Here is a 20,997-nt window from a genome sequence, read left to right on the forward strand (position 1 = left end):
TGTTCCCTTTCTTCCCCTTTGGGGTGGTAATATTTATTCTGTGTCATTGTATGTTGTAAGTATGTAATCTTCATTTCCATTTTGTTTTACAGGGGGTTGCAGACTGTCATGAGTCTCAGAAGAGATCTGAACTTTGGATTTTAAACAGTGTTGAGACTGTGATAGACTTTTTAAGTTGGGCTGAATGCTTTTTGCATTATGGTATGGCTATAAGCCTATGGGGGCCAGGGAGTGGACTATGATGGCTTGAATGAGAATGCTCCATCATAGACTCATATATTGGAATGCTTAGTCACTAGAGTGAAATTGTTTGGAAGGGTGAGGAGGTGTGGCCTTGTTGAAGGAAGTGTGTCAACGGAGGGTGGGCTTTGAGGCTTCAAAAGCTCTCAGCTCCTTCTCCAGCACCATGTCAGCCTTCATGACACCATGCTCCCCATCATGATGATAATGCAATAAGCCTCTGAAACTGTAAGCCAGCAGGCAACTAAATGTTTCTTTCACAACAGTTGGCTTGGTCATGGTCACAGCAATAGGTCATTGGTCACAGCAATAGGACAGTGTCTAAGACACAAGACAAAACAAGAAACACTTGCAGTTAGGCAGTGGTGGCAGAGGCAGGCAGATATCTTGAGTTTGAGGGCAGTCTGATCTACAAAGCAAGATCCAGGACAGCCGGGGCTACACAGAGAAACCCTGCCTTAGAAAACAAAGAAAAGAAACATTTGCAATGAACTATAAAAACACCTATGATATGATATCAGAACTTATTGTTAAATGTTCATTGTTGTTTTTAACAATGACTTCAACAGGATGAGTACCACCCCCATAGAAATGTTTGGTTTTGCTTACTTTATTGAACAGAGTGCACTAGCCATAGTAATATACGGCTGAGACAGTTTCACATAAATAAATAGTACATAAGACTAAAGTTTGAAAAAGTCGTCAGTCTATTAAGTTTCCTATGAAGTGTTTATTTAAAATTTACAAGTAAACCCTGCGATAGTAAGGGAAGAGATAGTCTGGTCTTTAATGTATTAAAAAAAATTTTAAATAAAGAGGCTAAAGTGATTAGCTTAAGTCAGCCTAATGTACATAGTGAGTTATAATCCAGCCTGAGATATAATTTAAGATTCTGGGCAAAAAAAAAAAAAAAAAAAAAAAAAAGAAAGAGAAAAGAAAAGCCCAACAACAATAAAACAATGAATGCCCACAGTTACAGAAAGCACCCAGAGTAGTCAAAGGCATAGACAGAGTAGTCAAAGGCATAGACAGAGTAGTCAAAGGCATAGAGACAAGGTTAAAAAAAAAAAAAAAAAAAAAAAGTTGCTATTAGAAGCTGCAGTGGTAAATGTGAAGTTACTGTCTTAAAAGCAGAATTTCAGTTTGGGATTGTGAAAAAGCACTAGAAATGGACAGTGTAACAGTTACACAGTAACATGAATATACAGAATGCCACTGAAAGTTAACTGCTAAATGCTTAAAATGGCAAAGGTTGTTAAAGACTTTAACATACTTTAAAAAGAAAAAAAAAAGGCAGCACTGGAAGGTGATAAGATGACAAGAGTTAGGCTGGCTGGTTCTAAACCTCTGTTCACTACATAGCTGTGTAGTCTTTGGGAAGGTAACTTACTATCTCTGTTTGGTTTCTCAATGAACAGAACCTCCTTCATAGAGGCATGGCAAGAAATAAATAATTCAATATATGAAGCATTAAAATAATACATATTATATTGCAGCAATCTTATGTTATTATAATTTTAAAACATTTTTGTGAGTCAGGACCTCAGTACATAGCCTAAGCTTGGTCTTCCTGCCTTAGCTTTTCATGTGCTCTGATTTTAATGTGTGTGACCACTCCTGACTTCAAACATTACAAATTAGACTTTGGGTTTTGTGGTGCTAGGTGTCAAAGTCAAGTCCTTATACATGTTGGGTAACTGCTCTCCCACTGAGCTGTATCTCCAAATGGCTAAAGAACCAGCCAGGCAGTGGTGGTGCACCCCTTTAATCCCAGCACTCAGGAGGCAGAGGCAGGTGGATTTCTGAATTTGAGGGCAGCCTGGTCTACAAAGCTAGTCCAGGACAGGCAGGGCTATCAGAGAAATCCTGTCCTGAAAAACAAAACAAAACAAAAGTCTGAGGAACCCTAAAAGCTCTTCACCAAAATTAAATTATTCCTTTTGTTTTGCTTTGAGGCAAAGTCTCATGATGTAGGCCACCCTCAAACTCAGTATCCTCCTGCCTCTCCTTTCAAGTATACTATATAACCCTGCTACCACACTTAGTTCCTCAAAATTCTTAAGGCCAGTAAGAAATAACACATGACAATCAGTAATATACTCCAAACTTTTCACTAATAGTTTAAATTAATTAGAATTAATAATTCTTAATTCCACTAGAATTAAGCATTAAAAATAATTAGCCTGAGGTTATATATCTTACTCCATCAATATTATTTTTCCTAAAGAAATAAAAGTTTGGGATTAAAACCAAGGCTGGCAGTCAACAACTTCCAAACCAAAACGAATGAAGCAAACTTGTGTCCCAGAATCTGCTATCCTTGTTTCTAGTCCATTAACATTTATTTACTTACTTACTTGGAGATTGCCAAGACTCAGTAAAACCAAAACAAAAAGCAACACAATTATCCTCAAAGATAACATTAAAAACAGCTGGCCAGAAAACAAACTGTTAAAAATTGTGTAGCCACCCTCAGAAGAAGCCTGCCACTCCACTCCTGTCAGCCAGACACCAGCTGAATAACCTTAGTGAGACCTGAAGCCAAAAGCGCCTGTGTGGAGTACTAAACAGAGCTAATATTCACCACAAAGAAACAGCTACACACAGCTCCTCATTAAAATCAAACAGAAGCGAGTAGCAATCCAAATACCACAAAATGTCTGGTGCAGAGAAAAAAAAATTACGAATCTTTGCAGACATTTTTGTACTTACTTCAACAGGGCTTGTCTGTAACCGGTGTCTGGAAATTAGTTCACCCCCACAAAAAGACAAATAACAGACAATTTGAAAATCAAACTCAACAAAAGCTATTGAAGGGTTTCCTTGTTTTGCTACCTCTCCAAGGTTCTTCCTAGAGAATTTAGGGTTTTTTTTGTTTGTTTGTTTGTTTGTTTGTTTTTGGTGTGGTGTGTTGGGTTTTTTCAGATGGGGTTTTATTCTGGATCTCAAGTTGCCCTGGACTGCGCTGCAATCTTCCTGTCTCAGCCTACTGAGTGCAGAGACTACCGGCTTATCCACCATGCCCAGCTCCTGAATCAAGCTCTAAAAGGATAATTACCACCTACACGTGGAACGTCTTCTTCTTATCTACACTGTTGAAATCCCATGCATCCTGTTTGAAATTGAAATACATGTACACATGTATGAAAGTATCATGATGAACCCATTATTATGTACAATTCATACGTAAAAGAAATACTATCCAACCTTCTAAAAGGCTCCACTCATATACTGGCAGTTTCCATAGATTTTTTTTTTCCCTCCACTGACCTCAATGTAGAATTAACCTCTTTTACTTATGCTCTGCATCTACAATGCACTGCTACCAATATTCACTTCCGACCCACCCTCTCACAAGACACCCGCCCCGCCCCCAGCAGTTAGAGAAGGGAATTATCACGTTTGGAGCACCTCACAGACAGGCAAGGGGCTACTAATTTTGCATACATTATCTTACTCAACCTTAACAACCGGCTGGAAAGGTAAACAGGTGGCCTATTACTGTTTACCGGTGGGGACCCACTGCAGAGCTACTGGCTTGCTTACTCACTATCACGTTGCTAGCCTATTCCAGTGCATGGAACGTTGGTTTACTCTGTTCCGAAGCGCTGTTCCCACCACTCAGTGTTGTGGGGGTGTTTGTTCTGTGTCTCCCCCTATACCGGGGTAAGGTTTCGCGGCTGTCTGCTGCCTTCAATATCCTCACGAACACAGTACCACCCTTTAATAATCGAATTTCGCCTCACCCCTGGCCCGATACCTTTACAGTTCCTTTAGGGAGGACTTTACCTACTTGGGCGTCTCTCCACTCCTCCATGAGAAATGCTGTGTGCAGCATCCACCCTAAACTGTTCTTCCCACAAAATGTATGAAATGCAACACACAGGAAACATACAGCTCCTATCATTTTCCAAAGCTCTTATTTCACACTAAGGCACATCTTTATATCTACGTTAAGGACCAAGCAGTTTCTAGTTCCCACAGTGGGACCATCCTATGACAATATCTGACTAGGAAAAGCATTATCTTTCAGGCGTCTTAAAACGAAGGCATCCTAACCAATACCATCAGACAACCTCCTTGCTTTCTGCCGTCCTCCGCTGAATTGCAGTTTGGATTTCCGGCGGGAACGTACTGGGAAAGATGAGATGGGGCTAAAAAGCACTAGAGCAATTACTTTGCCGGCTTAATTAAAGACGCAGAAGGCGCCCCGCCTTTCTAAATCTCTGCATTGAACTCATCTATGAAGGCGGGCAGGGCATGGAAGCTAGAACAATCCCGCAGCGAGACACCGGTTTCTGAGGCTACCGGCGGCCAGTCCCTTTCCACCCGCTGTCCCCGGCCACTAGCGCCCAGTGCGGAGCAGAAGCTCCGCCGCACCTATCCAGGCAACCCAGGTCTCATTGTCTGCACCGTGCAGCCCCGAGGGGCGCGGGGTGCAGCCCAGGCCCCGCCGACCCCTACCCACCGCAGGCCGCCAGGCCGGGCGCAGCCCAACACGGGGAGCCCGGCCGGCAGCGACCCCGCCCCGGGCTGCAGCCGCTCGCACTCGCCCGGAGGGCCACGCCGGGCACTGGGAAAATGGAGGCGGCAGAGCCTCTCTGGGGCACCCGGGTCTCTCCTTTCCCCGACCTCGAGGGCCAGGCGGCGGAGCACTCACCTCGGCAGCCCCGCTGCCCTCCGGGGGCCCCGCGCAAGGCAGCAGCTGCTCGCGCCCTCCAGCCGCCGCCGCCGCTCCAGCCGCGGCGCTCCTCTCCCGAACGCTGAGAGCGCCCGCAGCTCCCGCGGCGCGCGCTCCGTGACTGACTGACCGACTGACCGACCCACGGAGCGGGCGTCGGCGAGGACTGGGCGGGGCGGCCGCAGCGCCCCGCGGCGCGGATCACAGAGCCCGCGCGTCCGGCCCCGGCACACAGGGCGGGGCTGAGGGCCGTGCGGCCCAAGGGCGGACCGACTCGCGCCCCGGCCGCGCGCTCCCGGCCGCGCGGCCACCGCTCACTTCCGGCGCGGGCGGGCGGGCGCGCGCGCCGCTCCTGCCGTTCTGGCCACGGGCGCGCGCACACGCGCGGCGGCCCCTCGCGGCCTCGCCAGCCGCCCTCCCACCGTCGGCCCCTCAGGCGCCGGGCCGCACCCAGCCGCGGCTGTCCTGTGCGCCCCGCCTTTCCTGCGCGCGTCCCTGTGAGCCGCCTCCAGGAACCAGTGAATCAGAGAATGAATGAGCAGAGAGGAAAATCCCGCCGCGGTCCCGCCCGCCCGCCGTGGCCCTAACCGGGAAGCCGTCGGATTGCTCCTCGGTTTAGGGTTTTGGGAGACTGAGGACCGCCGAGCAGACCCGGGGCTGTGCGCCTTTCCCTCCGTATCCAGAAACCAGCGCCGGGCTTTTCAGGCACCCACAGACCATTGTTGGAAATCTGGGCGCCCTACCTTAGGAAATAACCATTTTAGCCCTAAACTCAACAGTTTTGTACAATGTATGGGAAGCTTTCAGGGACCAGACATTCGACTCACCTTCACCTTCTCACGTCAACGCCTGTTCATCTATGCCCCTAGTTTCTGTGCTCCCTTAGTGAATTTGTTCGCAGCAGCACTCGGTGTTGGCACCTTTCCTTAGCCCTGAGCTATATCCCCCACCGCACCACACCCCGCACTACACTTAAATACTGAGTTTGATTCCCAGCTTGTTTGGATCCAAATCACTCAGATACTGCTCGTTTTTAATGTAGGTTTGACTTGGCCAGACTTAGATTTCTTTCCATTTACGTCCTTACTATGACCTTCATGTAAAGTTGATCAAAGGAAAGGAAAAATAGTATTCGATTACCTTTGCTTGGCTGTATACTTTGTTAGCATTAAAGAAATTGAACTATGATCTGGAAGTGGCTGGGTTGAACGTTCAGCATTGTTTTTTCACCTCTCGTCTGCTCTTTAACCATTTCTGTATCTTGAGTTTTCACACACACACACACACACACACACACACACACACACACACACACACTCATGTATTTCTGAAATTCTGGTGTTCTTTCTAATAATGAGCATTCATTTCTCTATTCTAGGGCCAAGCCCTAGTTTGACTAATTGCGTTCTACTTACCGATATTCTTAGAGATTTCCAAGTGGTTTCAGTCTTTTTGTACAATTTTTTTTCCAAATTGGTGCACAATCTGTTTGAAACTGGTTTTAGAACTGTCCAATTACTTGGCTGTTTCACACTTTTAGGTTTAGTAGGTAATTCAGGAATCTAGTATAAAATAACACCATATCACAAACTAAAAATGGTGGCCATAACCAGTTCCTGTGACCTCTCTTCCTTGTTTAATTAATTCTTCATCTGTTACCTGTAACCATTTCAGTACCCTATATTCTGTTAATGAATATCATAGTTTATTCATTTTATACCCCAGCAGTATCTACTGTAGACCTTTGTATAAATGGCAAATGCTTCGAAATTTTTTAATCAATAATTCATACAGATGTGTCTGAGTCTTCATTTCCCTTATGACTAGGTTTGCTGAGATTAAACATACCTATGTGCCCAAACCTAATAAATAACCTACATATGCTGAGTACTACCATTACAAGGAAGAGCCTTAGGTTTGCAGAAACCTCCTTACAAACTGGGCTCCCGGGTGCTCTTTAGATAGCTCTCAGCCAGCTCCTCTTGAAGTGCTTCGGTTGGTTAAGGCTAATCTTAGAAAACAGTCACTTTCCACTAGTGAGAAAAATAAGCAGGTTCTCATCAGTGTCATTAAGCCATGAAATAATCCATTCACTTAATTAGAATTTATTGAGCTCCAACTAAGGTGTAAGAATGAAAAGACAAGAAAGACTCAATGCAATGCCTCGTGCCCCCAGAAACCACCGACTGCTGGATAAAGGAGGCAGGGAAGCCACAGTTAGAAAATTAGTCTATTTCCCAGATCAGGAAAGCCTGCTCAGTGAGGGGGGGGATAACCAGATAAGGAGGGAACAGCCATTTAAGACAAAGGCAACAAGGCCTGTGCAGGTGTGGGGACTTTAACAGGTCATGAGGCCTGGCTTGCAGGTAATCCAATCTTTTTAGGTGATGCTTCAGGTGATCTTACTGATGCCAAGAACAGTCGAATAGGCGGGGAATGGGAGAAAGGGCCCCACTAAGCAAGAGCTCACGTACTGAACCAAGGAGTTTGAATAAACCCTGAAATGTTCCATCCAGTCTCTGTAACGACCGAGTATATGTTTGGAGACAAGAGAAAAATGGCTGAAGAATGAAGGCAAAAAGAGGGGTAAAAATAACCCAGGTCTCCACAGAGGCAGGGGGGTACAGTGGGGAGGGGGCTTGGGAGAGGGATACATTTTTAAGAGGGTGGAACCTACGGAGTTTCATGTAAAATTGGCTGGAGGACTGAACGAGGCAGAAGCCTCTGTAAAAGGCAAGTGAGCTTCTGTCTGGGGAGACCGATTGGATGCTGCTGACCCCCCCCCCTCCCCAGAACAAGGGTGCAGAAGGAGGGTCCCGCTGCACCCCTAAGAGCCTATTACCACAGAAGGCTGGGACCTCAGTCTGCAAAGGGCTTACTGAGCAATGATCTTAGTGCAAATGCCCAGCACCCAGTGGTATGTGCCTCTAATCCCAGTGCTTAGACACTAGAGACAGGAATATCCCTGAAACTTACTGGCCAGCTAGTCTTGAAAAATGGATAAGGCCCGGGTACAAACACACACACCCCTACCATAAATCTAGGCACCTCAAAGGATTCTTAGTTCATTACTCTGCAAAGCGTGTTCTTAAGGATAGTGGCTTCACAGGACTTTAGTAGATGTGATGGCTATTCTCGGTTGTCAACTAAATCTAGAATTAACTAAAAGCCAGTGACTGGGCACACCTGTGAGGGACTTTTTCTTAACTAAATCATTTGAAGTGGGAAGACCTATTTCTAATCCAGATATTTGAGGTGGGAAGATATACATATACATATATGTATATATAATTTAATTTTATGTACATTTGGTGTTTGGCTTACACCTATGTCTGTGTAAGGGAGTCAGATCCACTGGAACTTGAGGTGCAGGCAGTTGGGGGCTGCTATGTGTCTGCTGGGGTTTGAATCTGGGCCCTCTGGAAGAGCAGCTGATGCCTTTAACCACTGAGCTATCTCTCCAGCCCCAGAAGCCACATCTAAATCCTTGCAGGTGGGAAGATCCACCTTTGACTTGGAGCATACCTTCTGCTGGCAGCCTATATAGAAACATGGAAGAAGGAAGTTCTCTCTCTCTCTCTCTGCCTATGTACCCTCTCCTTTGCTTGCAAGTCTAGTCCTTGACTAGCATTAGACCCTACTTCTTCATGATTCCGTCATGTACTGAAGACCAGCTGAGACATCCTGCCTCATAGACTGAACAACTACGGGATTCATAGGCAGCCACTGTTGGATTAGCTGAACCACAGTCTGTAAGTCATTCTAATAAATGCGAAGAGAGAGAGAGAGAGAGAGAGAGAGAGAGAGAGAGAGAGAGAGAGAGAGAGATTCATTCTGTAAGTTCTGTTACTCTAGAGAACCCTGACTAATGAAGTAGGCACGATTTCCAAAGGAGCTTTGAGTTCCTTTAACCAAACGAGTAAAAGACGATAAATAAATCCCGACTGATTTCTCAACTAGAAAACCTTCCCATGGCTGCAGCGATATGCACCATGAGGCTCTTATGCAGGTGTTAGATGCAGCTTTTCCCCAGTGTGCTCAGCTATAAGAGCCTTTCTCCAGCGGCACAGACCATTAGAGATGTTATTACAAACTGTATTACACAGAATGGATTTTGGGAAATGCTGACCTTGCTCAGATTTTTATTTTACAGTTAGAAAACTGTTGCCCTGATACATGAAACGACTCAACAACTAAAGGTAAATATCTATTACTGCCAGATGCCGGACTAGAACCCCTATCCTGACCCTGGTCACTTTCGCTTTCCACTGCATATTAATATGTGGGATACAAACTTATTCTAGAACCTTCCACCAATCCAAAGGAGAAAGCTATAGTAAAATAGTTATTGGATAGTTCCCTTTAAATGAGGGTCCGAATCAGTGATTTTTCAGAAAATTTCTAACACCATTGAAAATGAATGCTAGATTTGGCTTCTCAGACCTAACAACTAATGGACAGGAGGCTTTTATCCTAAATTCATGAACATTTGGTACTTCCTATTCTTAGAAAAACGAGGCAACTTGTTCATTCCGAGAGACTTCTTAGGACTTTGGGGGCAACTTTCATTTCAGAAGTACCTTCCGCACGTGTTGTATTTGGTGTATAACATGTATCTCAACTTTTTTTGCTTTTTTTTCTTAATTTACACTTTAATAACAGATGATGCTCAGCATAATTTTTACATCCAGATGAAGGGCTATCAGATATGAGGCTAATGGGTCAATGAAGGAGTATTTCATTCATTTGCAAATCCATTTGTCAAAGATATTTTAGTGTCCACTATGTCCCCAGCTCTGCCATAATCTCTAGAGAAATATAAGACATGTATGGGCTTCAGGCGTAATGTCATTCATTGTTGGTAAGGACGCTAGGAAACCTGCAGGTGAAAAACATGACTCACTGCAGCCTTTGTCTGCATATTTGACAACAAGCAAATATAAGAAGACTAAGAACAAAATAACCCCAGCACATGGAAAGTTGATACAGAAGAATCCTGAGTCGAAGGCTAGCCTGGGCTACCTAAGAATTCAGGGCCACAGACATGAACCCTCTACTGTTATTTTGCTAAATGGGCATAGTATCAAACTGCCCTCTAACGTCACATCTGTCTGCTCATAGATAAGTGCAGCTCTCCGTCCTTGTCAGAAAAACATCGTTGTGTAGTGGACAGCAGTTAATGCGGAAGCTCGCAACTGAGTAGAGCGCAGAGACTAACCATCAGTGGAGTGTCCATCCCTAACCTCACACCCCAAGGCTTAGGGACCACTGTGGAAAAGGGAGCGGAAAGATCGTAAGCGCTCAGGTTGGGGAGGGCATCAAGACTGGGGTGCTCATGACCTCACAGCAATGGTGGTGGTCTACCTAAGACCTGCACAAGGTCAAGCCAGTCAGCACTGCTGCTCTGCTGAGCGTCTGTTGACAGTGGGTGGCTTCTGGGGAAGAGAGATTCCGTTTTCTTTAAAGGTGTGGCCTTGGTAGGTCACCCAATCCCCAATGGGTGGCCCCGCACCATGAGTATATGGGCAGCACAAATTGGAATTAGTGGGATTAAAAAAAAAGAGAGGACAAGCTGGGCGTGGCGGCCCACACGCCTGTAATCTCAGCACTCGGGAGGCAGAAGCAGGTGGGACTCTGCCTGGTCTACAAAGTGAGCCCAGGACAGCCAGGGCTACACAGAGAAACCCTGTCTCAGAAAAAAAAAAAAAAAAAAAAGAGGACAGAGTTGGGAGGGGTGGATCTGTGAGGGGTGAATATAATCCAAATATCTTAGAAGATCATATTTTAAAAGAAAAAAATTAAACTCTTCAAGGCCAGTTTGCATACACTGAAACTTTGTCTCAGAAAAAGAACTAAGTCAACACTTATGGACAGATCATGAAAACAACACACAAAGAAAAAAGAGTCAATTTTAAATGTGAAAGAAGGTCCCTTCATTCAAGAAAATTAGTTTATGAGACGAACACCTATCAAAATAACTATAAAATAAGTACAAAAATCTGATACAAACTGTAGGTACAATAGGGTTTAGAAGACAGAAATTTACTGCGGTGCGAAGAGGTTAAGATTAGCCGGGTGGTGGTGGCACACGCCTTTATTCCCAGCACTTGGGAGGCAGAGGCAGGCAGACTGCTGTGAATTCGAGGCCAGCCTGATCTACAAAGAGAGTCCAGGACAGCCAAGGCTACACAGAGAAACCCTGTCTCGAAAAGCCAAAAAAAAAAAAAAAAAAAAAAAAAAAAAAAAAAGATTTCAGAAGGAGACTCCGCTGGTACTACTTACTGGACACTCCTCACCCTGCTCAGACTAGACTAACAATTGCAGAACCTATGCCCTTTCCTGGCAACTGTATTTCTGCTTCTTTTATACGTGGGATTTGTATGCCCTACGTAATATAAATGTGGCATTTCATACCTTTTGTAATATTCAAATTACTTACAAGTAGGCCTGGGAGGCACTGCATCAACAAAATCTACAGAACTGGACATTTCCAGGTATTTGTTTAGAACGAATGCAAACTATTACACAATAGCAGTTATTGTAACAACCTGAACCCTTACCCTTACATATGGTCTGACGTCCGGATCAACCAATCAGAAACCAGTAATTCTCAAAGCTGGCTTCTCAGCACGATAACCGAACTACTTTTGTGAAATTCACCATTCATGTCAGTTGCGAGCGGGAACGATTTCGTGTAATGCCTCACTAATACTGAGCGCAAACCGCGACGCCCAGCTTTAGAAAGCCTGGAAAGGGAAAGGCCGGGCAGAGTGTGAGCCTCCATGAAGTACCATCAGGCCTGGAGTCAACTCTTCGGGAAGAAAAGCATTTTGCGTGGGGGAGGATGACGTAACAAATATATCGTAGGCAGGTCATTTTTTAGTAGATAACAGGGAGGTTTGTTTCATTAGCTGAAGTGGGCCGTTTAGGAATGCAAGATGAAAGCGCGTAGATTATGGAGGCGCTGAGACCAAGCGGAAGGTTTGGGAAGTAATGAAGTGGATGGAGTAAGTGATCAAGCCCCGACTTGAACTTGATAGCTGTTCCCTCAGGTCTGAGCCTTGCAATGTGATTTCTCCTGTCTGGAGTGTTTCTCCTCTCTCCTCTCCCCTGCTCTTGTTTGTGACGGATCAGTCATGTACCTTCCTTTATCTCCACGTTCTCTAGACGAAGCTATTGCTGTGTACCGGTGTTTTCAAAGATCTTTGCGCAGTGCGAGTGCAATTCTCTGCGCGTCTGTTCAATTCTTTAAAAGAACGCCAGTTTCTCAAAAGCCAGAGACCATGAATTCTTCATGCTGACTTTTCTCCAGCATCTTGCATGGGAAACTGTACATAAGAAGTACAGGAGAAAAGTCCAGCGATATTTATAATATAAAAGGAAGATAAGAGATTTTATAAGAGACGTTGGGAAGACCTTAGAAAATAGGTGAGAGGGAGTAAGGGAGAAAAAAAAAAAAATATCCTGGAAGTCACTTGTATTTCATCCAGACACTTAATGGTGAAAAATGAAAAAGGCAGAAACTGAATTTCATTTGGAAAGACTGACAGGCCGAGGTGACAGACTGGATAAGCACAGGAGTCCAAGATGACCCCCGGGGTTCCCAGGGCAACAAGCAAAAGACCAGTATCACTGCCAAGTCAACAGATAGATGCTGACTGCCTGTCAAGTTCAGGGCACTGTGCAGGGTGACAGAGAGGCCAGGGGGAAGAGTTACTGTCCTTTCCTCTCCTGTTACAGCCTGCTCACCAGCAGGGAGGCTGAGGGGCACAAGTTCAACTTTGGACAAGTTCTGTTTGAAATCATGGTGGGATGTTCGAGCAAATCAGAGCCTTTAGTAGCTGGAAATCTTGGTGCGTAAGAGATAATAAATGACTTGCTGGATTAGTTTCCTAGGTCATCATAACAAAATACCACACACTGGGTGATGTAAACAGCAGGGATTTCTTACCTCACAGTTCTAAAGTGTAAAAGTCTGAGATCGGACAGCTCAGTTTCTCCCGAAGCCTCTCTCCTTGCTTGAGATGGTTACATTCTCCCTGTGTCTTCACTGGTCATCTTCTATGTGTCTGTGGCCTAGATCCGTCTATAAAAGCCACCTTTATACTGGACCGGAGGGCATTGTAAGAACCCATTCGACTGAACTTCCTCTGATCTGCAAATATACTCACAGTCCGAGTTGGTAGGGGCTGAGGCTCCAGAGTATGAATTTTGAAAGGGACGTAATTCAGATCATTGTAGATGCCTCGTAAGTCTTTCTTGAATTGAAGGGACGATAGTCCCAGTGGTAAATCGGGGCTGAAGAGGTACAGCCACACACATGGTGTTCATAAAGATTGGAAACCTACAGCTGGGTGGTGGTGGTGCACGCCTTTAATCCCAGCACGCGAGAGGTAGGCAGGCAGGCAGGCAGATCTATGAGTTCAAGGCCAGTCTGGTCTACAGAGCAAGTTCCAGGATAGCCAGAGCTACACATAGGACCATTGTCTCAAAAAAAAAAAAAAAATTGGAAATATACATATTCATGCACATTATATGTAACAAAATTTTTGTTGACATTATAATACATAATGTGCTCAATGTGCTCCATACTCCTTAACAGTATAGAATCTAATGCATTTTAGTGAACATGATAAATTAATATTATTTTTCCATGAACCCTGCACGCCTATCTGTGTCTTGGATTTTCTTTTTTGTCTTTTGTGTGTGTGTGTGTGTGTGTGTGTGTGTGTGTGTGTGTGTCTTGGATTTTCATTGAATAAATATGCATCTGTAGTATGCCACAGAAGATGTAAACAAGAAACTCTGTAGAAATTCAATTGTATATCTGACTTTCTCATATTTCATGGCATATATATGCATGTATATGTGCAATTTATAGAGAAGCCGTGTTTTGGGGAAAAGTTTTTATTTATTATTTTACCAAAAGCAATTATTTTTGGTTTTCCTACTGTTATCTACTTATAATTTGTGTTCCGGCCCCCGCCCCCCCGCACGCCCCCTTTCAGTAGGATTCACCAAACGGGACTAAAGAATTATTTTCTGCCTTTGTTGTCTTGTGGTCTTATTTATATGATTTCTCAAACAGCTTGAGAAAAGTCACTTGAAAACGTGTCATGGAAAAACAAAAAAATAAACAGATGCACAGCTGACATTTAGAACTTTTGTTCAGCCATGTGCTTTGAGGCAAGGCCCTGCCACAGAAGATGGCTCCACCTTAGTGCTGTCACGGGTTCCACCAGCCAGGCTCCTCAAAGGCCTCACATTGTTGCTTTTCCGCTGGTTCCTCTACTACTGGCCCTCTGCAAACTTTCAGTACGTGGATTGTACAGGAGCCTGTGCTTGCTCCCTCACAGGCCCTGCTCTTTTTCCTCTGAAACACCTTGCATAATGCCCTAGCCAGCCTTTGCCACTACCAGAACTACTTTCAGAACAATTTTTTTTTTTTTTTACCTAAAAAAGCCAACCAAAAATATGATTTTTTACTTTGAAAATGCAACCGCACAACATCATGAACAGTGTGAATCTGGTGTTTTTAAAAATTAAAAACTTGCCGGGCATGGTGGTGCACGCCTTTAATCCCGGCACTCTGGAGGCAGAGGCAGGCGGATCACTGTGAGTTCGAGGCCAGCCTGGTCTACAAAGGGAGTCCAGGACAGCCAAGGCTACACAGAGAAACCCTGTCTCAACCCCCTCCCCAAATTAAGAGCTCTAATCCATAACTATGTATGAACATCTACATGTTAGAACAGACTATCATAAACTCCATTATTTTACAGTTGCTTTGTTTGTTTTGTTTTTGATCTTTCAAGACAGGGTTTCTCTGCGTAGCCCTGGCTGTCCTGGACTCAGTTTGTAGACCAGGCTGGCTTAGAACTCCCAGGTGCTGAGATTAAAGGCATGTGCCACCGCTGCCCGGCTGCATCTTACATAGTTCTTAAGATTAGAAGTTCACCATTAGTGTCAGTAAGCTAAAGGTACATATTGAAGGAGCTGGATTCCTTTGGGAGGCTCTCTGGGTAAATCCACTGTCTTTCCCAGCCTCTAGTTCATCTTCCTTGGCTTATAGCCCCATTCTCCATCTTCAAAGCCAGGAACGTGGTGGTCCTACCTTCCTCTTATAAGAACCCCCGTGGTTACACCAGACCAGGTGAATAATTCAGTATAATTGCTGCAGAATTCATGCTATAGAAGCTTACGCCTTAATGCAGTAGGGTTGGGAGGGAGGGCCTAGTGGGAAGTGTTGGGTCCTGAAGGGTCTTCATGCGTAGTTTAGCGGCACAGTACAAAGGGCTGGTGCTGCCAAATGGGGGCTCACTCTCTTGTTTTCTTCGCCCTCCAGCTGTCCACACGGTAAGAAGGTTCCCTACCAGGGCTAATAATTACTTGACATGGGGCTTCCCAGCTTCCAGGATTGTGAGCCAATAGATTTCTCTTCCCTTTAAATCACACAGCCTATGTCCTTCTGTTACAGTATCGTAGTACATAAGAAGGGTAATCAGGCCCTTTATCCATCCCAGCACTCCAAAGCAGAGGCAGGAGGCTGGATGTGAGCTTGAGGTCAGCCTGGCCTACATAGCAAGTTCTAAAACAGCCAGGGCTACATGTCTCATAACAAACAAACAAACAAACAAACACCAAAATGATCTTGCTTGGTTTTTTTTTTTTTTTTCACCCATCAAAAAGAGATAAATGTTCCTGGCAGAGGGTGTCTATTATTTGATTTCTTCTTCCTTTTATCTGGAGCCAACTGGTTTCTCTTTAAACGGCTCCTCTCATCCCAGATACCAACCTAGTTTGCTACCAGGCATAACACCTTTTCCCTTAGCTCACAGAAGACAGTATGTCACCCACACAAATGCACTATGGACAATACTGCCGTGGGTGTGCTCTTCTCTCTCTTCTCCCTCTCCCTTTCTGTGTCCATCTTCATCTTTGTCTCTCTGTCAAATTTAGGAGAAAAGAGTCAGTCTCATTTGATAGCGCACTTAGGAAAACGGGAACAGACAGACACTAGTGATTTTGGTTCTAGCTATTGTAGAAAACAGCAGAGCAGAGATGAGGTAAAGGGTGGGCACTTCTAGCACTGTGGGTATCCTTGGTTCAGTGTGTCTGAGGAACAGTCACATTCTTGTCTGGTCCAGTTTGAATGTTTGAACCTATAGATCCCTCTTTCTACTCCAAAGGTCTGTGTCTGTTCTTTGCAGAAGAAGATTAAGGACGAACAGAGTTAGGGATGTTTCTAAGGCTGCAGCAGTTCCGTGCTGTCTGTAACAGTCACAAGTTAGCTCTTCTGGCTAGCTTCGGAGCCTTGAGTCCTTCCCTCTCAAGCCTGGTGTCACTCGCCTGCCCCTCTCACCCTGTCTCAGTTCTTGGGTTCTTTCTGTGGCTCTGCTCTCATGGCTGCTCACTCCATGCCTAAACCATCTCCTCTTCCTTCCCTGCTCATCTATTTCCTGTCAATCTTGCCGTTCACCTCCGTGAAGCTCCCCCAAGTCAGCCTCAATAGATGGAAGCAGAGTGAGTGACCTACTGCATTGGAGGACAGTTTGGTGACACGAAGTTGTCATCTTTATGTGGCATGCTTTCTCATCGTCTCCACAGAAATAAATTAAAAATAGGAGGGAAAAATGATGAAGAAAAAAAGCCAGAATTATTAAGTTGCAAGAAGACAAAGGTTAAGAGAAACGAAGAGTCTTCTCATTTGTAAAGATGGGCTGTGCCAAAGCTAGGCTGTGAAGATTGGCTGTGCCAGAGATAGGATGTGAGGATTGGCTGTGCCAAAGCTAGGCTGTGAAGGTCAGCTGTGCCAGAGCTAGGATGTGAGGATCGGCTGTGCCAAAGCTAGGCTTCTCCGTAGAAATCAGGACGGAAGTGAAGGGATGTGTCTGACCACATAATGAAAATTCTGTCTAGATGGATTTTTTTTCCCTTCTAAGGGAGTCAAAAATTGAAATGAATTCTGAGCTTTGAATAATGTATTTCTATGGTACTTCTCAAAAAAAAAAAAAAGTTTGAAACAAGATTAAGGGTGAGTCTGCCTAAAGGTAATAAGAAGGAAGAAAATAGATTTAATGGCACTATAGTACATCTGACATACAGATTTTTAAAAATTGTTTCCTCCACTAAAGGAAAGAATTACTTCACATAGATACAGGGGTAAGTTTAAAACCTTTGTTTTATTTATCTGCTTTCTTCCAAGGAAGAAGAAAAAAAAAAAAAACATAACTATGCTCAAATACAACCCTTTTCTGTCTTTGAAAAGGGTTTCTTTCTGCCTCTTTTTTTTTTTTTTCTTTTTTCTTCAAGACAGGGTTTTTCTGTGTAGCCTTGCCTGTCCTGGACTCCCTTTGTAGAATGTCTGGCCTCGAACTCACAGAGATCCGCCTGCCTCTGCTTCTTTGAGTGCTGGGGTCACAGGTGTGCGCCACCACTGCCAGGCTACCTGCCTCTTTTCTATCAAGTGGAAGTGTAAATGTTCAGCCTGCAGCAGGTATCAGAAGCTAACCAGCACTGGGTGGTAGCGGCGCATGCTTTTAATTCTAGCACTCGGGAGGCAGAGGCAGGTGGATCTCTGTGAGTTCAAGGCCAGCCTGGTCTACAAAGGGAGTCCAGGACAGGCAAGGCTACGCACAGAGAAACCCTGTCTCAAAAAACCAGAAAAAACAAACAAACAAACAAACGGCTAAACAACAAAAATGACATAAAAAACAAAACAAACAACCCCAACACTTAGTTATATTCTGTGTATAGACACAGATGCTTTCTTCTCAGAAATTCCAACACAAGTATCAGAGGTTACACACTGTGAGCCAGGACCGGGGAGAATATCAAATTGTGCTCCGGAAGTAACAGCAAACGCTTGTGCAAGTCTCCCCTCTTTCTTTTCTGCCTCTTTCTGCAGTAATTTCCCAGCATCCACTTGGGCTTTAATTTGGAGGAGAGCTGCTGTGTTGGCAACGGTGCTGGATCATTGCTAGATCGGGGCTAATATTTCCATTCACTGCTCTTGTCATTACACTAGCTCCTAGAACTTGGGCAAACAATGGGTTTACCAAGGCAGCAGGAGGGATAAATCCTTCCATAGCTTTTTTTCTCTTCTGGGCTTTACAGCCTACAGCAGAAGTTGGAAACTGAGTATTATTAAAGCCAAGTGAAAGCATTGTACAGGAGTATGTAATAGGAAATATACACAGGGAACGAGTGGTGTCCGTGAGTCCGGGGAACAGGTGAGTGGGGGGTGAAATGATTGCTTGCATGAATGGGGTTTCCTGAGAAGTCATATAGGATTACATATTTAAGTGGACAGAGGTGTACTGAGGCCTTCATATGTATTTCAAAGGCACATTCTCGAATGTTGTTATGCATGGTTTGCCACAGAGGAGGGAAAAAAAAACCCTCAAAACCCAACCAGATGTTTTTTTAAAGATTTTCAGTTGTTGGTGAAAAGAACTTTTTTCTCATCCAGGAAAGCAGTCTTCTCTTCCTGTGCTTTCAAACACCTGCACTCATTTGTTCTGGCAATGTCTCTTAATCCTCAAATTCTCCTGTGTGTTTGGGGGGAGATGCGGCATGTGGAGCCCTCTTTGTTTGAATTTTTGCAGTTAATCTAATTTTGATTGAGTCCTCTTTCTTTGGGAGCTGAGAAATCCAACCTTAGTCACCATTGAGGTTTTCTCCCTAGTCCCCACCCCCTGCTAAGCAAGCCCACAAGCTCTGTCCAGTATCAGCCCATAAAGGGTTCCAGGGGAACACTCACTGCCTTACTCTTAGAACATTGGTTCTCAACCTGTGGGTCTGGACCGCTCCAGAGGGTGTTGAACTGCCCTTTAACAGGGGTTGCCTAAGACCATTGGAAAACTCAGAGATTTACATTACAATCATAACAGTAGCAAATTTACCATTATGAAGTAGCACAGAAAATAAGTTTATGGTGTGTGTGTGTGGGGGGGGGGGGTCACCACAACATGAGGAACTGTATTAATGGGTCACAGCATTAGAACTTTGTTGCTTTTACAGGTCCCTAGGGGCAAGAGTCTTTAGTGAGCTAGAATTGCTTAGGTGCCTCTGGGCAGTATGAGAGGAAAGTAGGCAGAATGGCAGGGCTCTGCAACCTCTCTTCCTTCCTAGGCACCCTACCCTACCCCTGGAAACAAACCCAGTTCCCTTTACCCTCCACCAGGCCCAGCATAGATTGTCTGTGGATTTAGGAGGTTGAAAATGCAAACCCAGAAGGGAGTATCTTGCAGGGAACTTCTGCTTTCCTCCTCGTGACATACTCCCCCGAGGCAAAGAAGCACCAAGGGGCTCCAGCCTCACTGTGGACCAGGAAGAGGAAGACATAAGCAGCAGCCATCTTCACAGCTCAGCAGAGTTAACAGGGAATATGTTTTGCCTCCCTGACAAATCTCTAAGATGTTAGCTTTGAGAATCTGCCATCTGGGTCAGCTGATAGCGTTAGAAAATATCAGCAGTTGTAGCTCATTTCTAAGATACCAGTACTGGAGGGACTAAGGCAGGAAGGTTGCTGATAGGATGAAGCCAGTCTAAGCTACATAGTAAGTAAGCTCCAGGATAGCCTGGGCTCCAGTGTGAGACTCTGTTTCAGAGAGAGAGAGAGAGAGAGAGAGAGACAGAGACAGAGACAGAGACAGAGAGACAGAGGGATAGAGAGACAGACAGAGACAGAGAGAGACAGACAAACACACACACACACACACGAGTTTCGGGGGGCGGTAAACGTAAACTCCAGTAGTGACTATTGATGGAAAAACTCAACTCTTCCTTCCAAAACGTGATTCAGTAAGTCACAACCAGTTTTACTATAAGAAGGACATAAGATAGTTTGTAGCAAATCTACTCACATATATTTGTTTAATTCATCTTTTCTGGTTTTTTTTTTCCTTTTTTCTTTTTAAAATTCCTTAAATAATTCAGCAAGGAGCAAGGCAAAAACACTACCAAGAGTTTCACCAGGGGCCACGTACAGCTGCTGCAATAGCCTTTGCTCTGTAATTGCTTTTTTTCCTTTCCTAGATGCTTGTGAGTCCACGAAAGGAAGCAGAGGCTCTTCCCCCATCCTGGGAGACTTTGGTGTTCTCTGTTCCTCTGCTCCAGTTTTGGCTGTGCATGTGACAGCAGCACTAGGTAGAGGTTATAATTAGACTGGCACAGCAGTGTAGGGTCATACGTGTGTGTACATGCTGCAGAGCATGTCACCACGACAAATGAGATGCTACAGAGGCCCTTCCTGCATCTTTAGGCATCTTCATCTGAAGAGCCATCCATGGAGAGTATTTGTTAGAACTCTGTTGCCTACCAGAGCTCTCCTGTTTATGAAGTAAAAAGGTTTTTGTTTGTTTGTTCGTTTAACAATTTTTGGCACTTTAAACATCTTTTATTCTTTTATTTGTGTAACAGAACGATCTTCCTTTAGATATTATTCAGAGATGATGCCCTTTAGCTATTTAGCCTTGGCTGTCCTGGAACTCACTCTGTAGACCAGGCTGGCCTCCAACATAGAGATCCTCCTGCATCTGCCTCCCTAGTGCTGGGATCAAAGGCCACCACTGCTCAGCTTTTGAGAACAACTTTAAGGAGCTAACCTAACTAAAGAGCCATGATAGTTTAAACACACACTGTAGCATTTCTTGCCATGCCTTGGGTGTGCAAGGAGCGTAAGAGCCAGGCAGACATTTGCATCCATCCTTACCATGCATTGGGTATACAAGGCACAAAAGAGCAAGTTAAGTGAAGGGATGGAACACTGAATTGTCTCCCAAAGCTGGCCAGCATGGGAGTCCAAGTTTCCAGCTTGCCTTAGAAGACCTGGGATCTGAGTGCTTCAGGCTCTGTATCTGGCACAAAGAAGGTGCTTTGAAGGTAAGTTCAGTCAAGTCAGTGGAAAGCTGTTCACATAGGGAGTCTCCTGATCGTAATAGCCATGCTGTCATGGAACAGCCATGCAGTCATGGAACAGCCATGAACAGCCTTGGTAGGTGGTGGGTAGAAGGGAGAATAAAGGAGGCAACACTACCCTGGGATGAAACTAGCATTCCTTACACTATTATATTTCC

The 20,997-nt window shown here is 44.7% G+C and overlaps 1 protein-coding gene across 2 annotated transcripts in view; it reads right to left on the reverse strand.

Annotated features, from left to right (window-relative positions):
* The window catches only part of Raph1 (Ras association (RalGDS/AF-6) and pleckstrin homology domains 1), a 69,107-nt gene extending 64,033 nt beyond the window's left edge, over nucleotides 1-5,074 (reverse strand). Inside the window, exon 1 of one of the 2 annotated variants that reach the window (XM_051153917.1) lies at nucleotides 4,901-5,074. The gene's annotated coding sequence lies outside the window, so the exon portion shown is untranslated. The remainder of the gene's footprint in view (nucleotides 1-4,900) is intronic. The other variant, XM_051153918.1, reaches the window with a different exon arrangement.
* Between the last annotated feature and the right edge of the window lie 15,923 nt (nucleotides 5,075-20,997).

Source organism: Acomys russatus, chromosome 12 (assembly GCF_903995435.1).
Source record: "Acomys russatus chromosome 12, mAcoRus1.1, whole genome shotgun sequence".
NCBI lineage: Eukaryota > Metazoa > Chordata > Mammalia > Rodentia > Muridae > Acomys > Acomys russatus.